Source organism: Panthera onca, chromosome X (genome assembly GCF_046562875.1).
Source record: "Panthera onca isolate mPanOnc1 chromosome X, mPanOnc1 haplotype 2, whole genome shotgun sequence".
Lineage (NCBI taxonomy): Eukaryota > Metazoa > Chordata > Mammalia > Carnivora > Felidae > Panthera > Panthera onca.
Window position 1 is genome coordinate 3925195 of NC_138357.1, and position 7677 is coordinate 3932871.

At 39.1% G+C, this 7677-nt stretch overlaps 1 pseudogene; it reads left to right on the forward strand.

Moving 5' to 3' along the window:
* Window positions 1-3433: 3433 nt before the first annotated feature.
* On the forward strand, window positions 3434-3818 carry LOC145714029 (thioredoxin pseudogene; annotated as a pseudogene).
* The last annotated feature ends 3859 nt before the right edge of the window (window positions 3819-7677 follow it).

Below are 7677 nucleotides of genomic sequence, written 5' to 3' on the forward strand. Positions count from 1 at the left end.
ATAACATTCTATTGTCATTTAAGAATATTTAAACAAATGAAGAAAAACAGCTTATTCTTAGATGTGAAACCTCATTATCCTCATTATCAAAGAAATGTCAATTCTCCACAAATCAATCTACAGATTTGACATAATCCCAGTTGGATTTTGGGGAACCTAGACAGGATGATTCTAAAGTTGATCTGGGATAAAAACAATTGATATAACTAAAAATATATTTTACAAACAAATAAGGGGACGCTGGCTCTAAAAGATATTAAAGTATATTTTGAAGTCACAATAATTGCGAGATGTGAAATAAAAGATTAGTGTACAAAATTGATATAAAAGCAAACTCAAATATATGAATATTTAGCATATAATAAATGAAGCATCTCAAATCAGTATAGAAATATGTTGAGATAAATGGATAGGTATTTGGAGGGTTGGAATTAACTTAGATCTTGTCATGTAGAAGACAGAAAGACAAAAGAAAGAAAAGAAAGACAGAAGAAAAGAAAGAAAGAAAGGGAGAAAGAAAGAAAGAAAGAAAGAGAAAGAAGAAAGAAAGAAAGAAAGAAAGAAAGAAAGAAAGAGAAAGAAAAAGAGAAAAAGAAAAAGAAAAAGGGAAGGAAGGAAGGAAGGAAGGAAGGGCAAGCCACAATCTGATACTAGTTTCTTTTACAATGTCATCTGAAGAAAGCAGAAATTTGAATCTGAACAATATAATCTTTTGTGTCTAGAGTATTTCACTCAGCATGATACTTTTGGGATTCATCCATGCTTGACATGCATTGGTAATTCTCTTTTATTGCTAAGCAGTGCTCTATTGGATGAATATGCCAGTTTGTTTATCCCATTTGTATATCCAGCTTGTGCATATAAGTCTATCCAGTTTATCATTGTCCTGTTGATGGATATATGGGTTGTTTCCAGTTTTAGGCTATTATTTATAAAGCTTCTGTGAGCATTCTTATATGATTCTTTTTTTTTTTTTTTTTTTTTATTTTTGGGACAGAGAGAGACAGAGCATGAACCGGGGAGGGGCAGAGAGAGAGGGAGACACAGAATCGGAAACAGGCTCCAGGCTCCGAGCCATCAGCCCAGAGCCTGATGCGGGGCTCGAACTCACGGACCGCGAGATCGTGACCTGGCTGAAGTCGGACGCTTAACCGACTGCGCCACCCAGGCGCCCCTATGATTCTTTTTATAGACATGTATTTTCATGGTTCTTGAGTAAATGCCTAGGAATTGAATGGTTAGGTTATAGAGTAAGTGGATGCTGAGTTTTATAGAAACTACCAGACCTTTTCCCAAAGTGATTATATCATTTTACATTCTTACCAAGAATGGTGACAGTTCCACTTTCTCCATATCCTCATCCATAGCTAGGATTATCAATCTTTTCATTTTTAACTATTCTGCTGAGTGTGTAGTGGTATCTCATTGTGATTCATTTTCATTTCCAAGATGACTAATACTGCAAGAAGTTTTTCATGTGCTTATTGGCCATTTGTATATTTTTTGTAAAGTGTTCAAAAAATTTTTTGCACATTTTTGGTTGTTTCTCTTTTTATTATTGAGTTGTAGAAGTTCTTTACATATTCTGAATGCTAGTCCCTTATCAAATACAAGTTTTTAAAAATATTTTCTCCCAGTACATATTTAGTAAGCAGTGTCATTTGATAAGCAGAATTTTTTTTAAAAATATGGATTGTAATTTATCAATTTTCTATCTGTTTTCTGTATCCTGGCTAAGAAACTGACTAACTCTAAGAGGCAAAATATTCTTCTACAATTTCCATTAAAAGGTTTATGGCATTTCACTATATGTGTAGGTCCCTGATCTGCACCAAATTATTTTTTGTATATGGTGTGAGGCTAGGTCCAAAGTTCATTTATTCATATGAATGGACTGTTATTTTAATGCCACTTGTTGAAAATATTTTTCCTTTTTCATTAGGTTGCTTTGGCACCTTTGTCAAAAATAAAATGACTGTATAAATGTGGATCTATTCTGAGATCTTTATTCTGTCTTGCTGATGTATTGGCCAATATTTATGCCAGTAACACACTATCTTGATTAATATAGCTTTAGAGAAAGGCTTGAAGTCAGGTAAAGGTTAGTCCTCCGACTCTGCTTATATTTTTCAATATTGCTTCAGGCTTTCTAGGTCCTTTGCATTCCTATATAAATTCTAGAACCAGCTTGTCAGTTTCTACCAATATGAAGTGTAGATTGAACTGGAAGCACGGATACCATTTGGGATGCTATTGTGGTTGTCCATAGATAAGAAATATGTGCTTGAGGGGCACCAGGTGGCTCAGTTGGTTACGACTTCATCTCAGGTCATGGTCTCAAGGTTTGTGAGCTTGAACCCTGCATCAGGCTCTGTGCTGACAGTACAGAGACTGCCTGAGATTCTCTCTCTCCCTCTTTCTCTGCCCCAACCCCACTTGCACGTGTGCCCCCTCTCTCTCTCTCTCTCCCACCCTCTCTCAAAAAATAAATGAATGAATGAACTTTAAAAAACAGAAAAATAAATATGTGTTTGAATCAATGCAGTTATATGTGGAAATTAGGAAATGCATTCTAGAAAATATCATGTCTTAATAATTGGACATGAAAGTCGAAAAACATGATGGAGAGTTAGATTACTCTGATATTTCTGTCCTGGATGACCAAGAGGATGACATTTCCCTGAAACGTAAACCCTCTTTCATCTGGAAAGTATTTATTAAATCCATATTATGTAACAGAGCCTGTGCTTGGCACTGGGAACATAACAGAAGCAAAAGCATACATGGTCCCTACTTTACTGGAACATCTTGTGGATGAGAAACATATTCATTAAATAATCAAACAGATGTAAAATTGAAACTAATAAAAGTGTGCTACAGCAAGCACACGTAGCACCTAGATCTTGGTTACTAATACCTTTCTCCAATAAAAAGAACCAAGGACTCCTTGGAGAAACAGCTGCTTCTAGGACTGGGGTAAGGAAATATACAAGATAAACCAAGTATCTTAGCACCAGAAAGTAAAGAAGTGCCAAATACATTAGCTTCAAGCATACAATACAGTGATTCAGCAAGTCTATGTTACACCGTGCTCACCACAAGTGTAGCTACCATCTGTCATCATACAACACTATTACAATGTCATTGACTATATTCCCTATGCTGTGCCTTTTATTCCTGTCATTTATTCATTTCATAACTAGTGGCTGGTCTCTCCCATTTATCTTCACCCATTTTGCCTATCCCTTAAGCTCCCTTTCCTCTGGCAACAATCAGTCTGTGTATCAGCTAGATTTAAATTAAAAAAATAATTTTTTGAAAATGCTAGTTGCTATAAAGGGAAGGTGACCTGTGTGCTCTGCAAGCTCTGTCTGCTGTTTTTTGGATCCACTTTCATCAGTCCTTACCATTCTTGTCAGACCCAGCCACCAAAATGGTGAAACAGATTAAGAGCAAGTATGCTTTTCAGGAAGCCTTGAACAGTGCAGGACTACCTAAACTTGTAGTAATTGACTTATTAGCCATGTTATGTGGACCTGCCTTGCAAAAGGATCAAGCTTTTCTTTCATTGTCTCTCTGATAAGTATTCCAACATCTCATTCCTTGAAGTAGATGTGGATGGCCATCAGGATGTTGCCTTAGAGCGTGAAGTCAAATGCATGCCAACCTTCTAGTTTTTTAAAAAGGGATAAAAGGTGGGTGAATTTTCTGGAGATAATAAAGAAAAACTTGAAGCTACCATTAATGAATTAATCTAATTATGTTTTCTGAAAACATAACCAGCCATTGGCTATTGGAAACTTGTAATTTTTTATTTACAAAATGGAATGATCAAGTATTAAGACTATATACACAACTTCCATCCGATTATAAGTGACAATAAAATATTAATTCTGCCCTTTAAAAAAAAGAAGTGCTAAAAATGAAACAAAACAAAATCCCACTGTGATGAAGTGTCAAAATTACACAGGAGCCAACTGAAAGATTTCTCAATGGCCAAAGCTGAAATAATTTAAACAGTAAAAGAAATAAAATAATACTAAAATATATTCCAAAGTATAAATTAAATATTCATGAGTCCATGGTGATATAAAATAATTGAATAAGTTGATAAATGGAGAAGAGATAGCTTCTCATGCAGACACCTTAAAGGAAGGAAAGCATAATACTTAACTCCTTAAGTGAGGGCTGCACATATTGACTTCTTAACAAAGAGGATAGTATGGAAAATGGGGGGAGAAAAATCATTTTACAGTGTAGAAACTGAACAAACACTACTTTAGCCAGGTGATCAAGGTCAACATCAACTATCATAAATCATGTAGATCATGTGTTGCCTTGATATGATGTGATGAAAATGCCATTTTACTTCTGTGGTTTTGCTCCCCAAAATCATAATTCCAGTCTAATCATGAGGAAAACATCAGACAAATCCCAACAGAAGGGCATTCTACAAAATACAAGATGAGTCTTTCTCAAAACTGTCAAAGTCGCCAAAAACAAAGAAAGTCCGAGAAATTGTCTCAGTCAAGAAAACCCTACAGAGACGTATATCTAAATAACTAAATATAGCTTGGCATTTTGGAACACAAAAAGGACATTCGGTAAAAAATAAAGAAATCTGAGTGAACTACACATTTTAGTTCATAATATATGTATATTGGTTCATTATTATAACTAAGTTTCCACATTAATGTAAGATGTTAATAATAAGGGAAAACTGTGTGAGGGTGGAGGTATATGGGAACTGGCTGTACTATCTGCTTAATTTTTCTGTAAATCTAAAACTGTTCTAAAAAAAAAAAAGTCTAGGGGTCCTTGGGTGGCTTGGTTGGTTGAGCATCTGACTCTTGATTTTGGCTGAGGACATGATCTCACAGTTCATGAGATCAAGCTCTGTATCAAGCTCAGTGCTGACAGCACAGAGCCTGCTTGGGATTCTCTCTCTCCCTCTCTCTCTGCCTCTACTCTGCTCGCTCTCTTTCTCTCTCTCTCAAAATAAATAAATAAACATTTAAAAAAATAAAGTCTATTAATTTTTCTAAAACTTCTCTAGAGGAGAAAGCGAACCAGAAGATGGCGGCTTAGGAGGACGCTGGGGTCACCGCGCATCCTGCTGATCACTTAGATTACACCTACACCTGCCTAACTAACCCAGAAAACCACCAGAAACTAGCAGAACAGAGTCTCCAGAGCCAAGCGCAGACAAGAGGCCCATGGAAGAGGGTAGGAAGGTCGGAGAGGCGGTGCGTGCTGCACGGACTGGCAGGAGGGAGCAGGGGCAGAGGGGTGGCCTGCCGGCCAAGCAGAGACCCCGAGTCAGGCTCGCAAAAGCAGAGGGGCCTGACGGAGTGTGTTCTGACAGCAAGCGGGACTTGCCTAACATCTGGGAGGTCATAAGTTAACAGCTCTGCTCCGAAAGCAGGAAGCCTGGAGGACAAAGGGAGGGAGAGTTGCTGAGCCCCTGGAGGGCAGAGCTCAGTTTGGCGGGGAACAAAGGTGCTCTTGCCAGTGCCATCTCCCTCGCCCATCCCCCAGCCAAAATCCCAAAGGGAACCAGTCCCTGCCAGGGAACTTGCTTGCTCCGCCCAAACACCCAACACTGTGCTTCTGCAGATCCATCCCTCCGGCGGTGGGTCTGACTCCCTCCCAGTGCCGCAGGGCCCCTCCCGAAGCAGATCTCCGAAGGAAAAGCGAGCTGAGCCTGCTCCTCCTGCCCCTGTGCACCCTGCTGATCCACCCCAGCTAATACGGCAGATCCCCAGCACCACAAGCCTGGCAGTGTGCAAGTAGGCCAGACCAGATGAGCCACCCCACAGTGAATCCCACCCCTAGGAGAGGGGAAGAGAAGGCACACACCAGTCTGACTGTGGCCCCAGCAGTGGGCTGGGGGCAGATATCAGGTCTGACTGCGGCCCCGCCCACCAACTCCAGTTATACACCACAGCACAGGGGAAGTGCCCTGCAGGTCCGCACCACTCCAGGGACTATCCAAAATGACCAAACGGAAGAATTCCCCTCAGAAGAATCTCCAGGAAATAACAACAGCTAATGAACTGATCAAAAAGGATTTAAATAATATAACAGAAAGTGAATTTAGAATAACAGTCATAAAATTAATCGCTGGGCTTGAAAACAGTATAGAGGACAGCAGAGAATCTCTTGCTACAGAGATCACGGGACTCAGGAACAGTCAGGAGGAGCTGAAAAACGCTTTAAACGAAATGCAAAACAGAATGGAAACAACGACAGCTAGGATTGAAGAGGCAGAGGAGAGAATAGGTGAACTAGAAGATAAAGTTATGGAAAAAGAGGAAGCTGAGAAAAAGAGAGATAAAAAATCCAGGAGTATGAGGGGAAAATTAGAGAACTAAGTGACACACTAAAAAAAAATAATATACGCATAATTGGTATCCCAGAGGAGGAAGAGAGAGGGAAAGGTGCTGAAGGGGTACTTGAAGAAATTATAGTTGAGAACTTCCCTGAACTGGGGAAGGAAAAAGGCATTGAAATCCAAGAGGCACAGAGAACTCCCTTCAGACGTAACTTGAATCCATCTTCTGCATGACATATCATAGTGAAACTGGCAAAATACAAGGATAAAGAGAAAATTCTGAAAGCAGCAAGGGATAAACGTGCCCTAACTTATAAAGGGAGACCTATAAGACTCATGACTGATCTCTCTTTTGAAACCTGGCAGGCCAGAAAGGATTGGCACGAGATCTTCAATGTATTGAACAGAAAAAATATGCAGCCAAGAATCCTTTATCCAGCAAGTCTGTCATTTAGAATAGAAGGAGAGATAAAGGTCTTCCCAAACAAACAAAAACTAAAGGAATTCGTCACCACTAAACCTGCCCTACAAGAGATCCTAAGGGGGATCCTGTGAGACAAAGTACCACAGACATCGCTACAACCATAAAACATACAGACATCACAATGACTCTAAACCCGTATCTTTCTATAATAACACTGAATATAAATGGATTAAATGCACCAACCAAAAGACACAGGGTATCAGAATGGATAAAAAAACAGGACCCATCTATTTGCTGTCTACAAGAGACTCATTTTAGACCTGAGGACACCTTCAGATTGAGAGTGACAGGATGGAGAACTATTTATCATGCTACTGGAAGCCAAAATAAAGCTGGAGTAGCCATACTTATATCAGACAAACTAGACTTTAAATTAAAGGCTGTAACAAGAGATGAAGAAGGGCATTATATAATAATTACAGGGTCTATCCATCAGGAAGAGCTAACAATTATAAATGTCTATGCGCCGAATACCGGAGCCCCCAAATATATCAAACAATTACTCACAAACATAAGCAACCTTATTGATAAGAATGTGGTCATTGCAGGGGACTTTAACACCCCACTTACAGAAATGGATAGATCATCTAGACACACGGTCAATAAAGAAACAAGGGCCCTGAATGATACATTGGATCAGATGGACTTGACAGATATATTTAGAACTCTGCATCCCAAAGCAACAGAATATACTTTCTTCTCGAGTGCACATGGAACATTCTCCAAGATAGATCATATACTGGGTCACAAAACAGCCCTTCATAAGTTTACAAGAATTGAAATTATACCATGCATACTTTCAGACCACAATGCTATGAAGCTTGAAATCAACCACAGGAAAAAGTCTGGAAAACCTCCA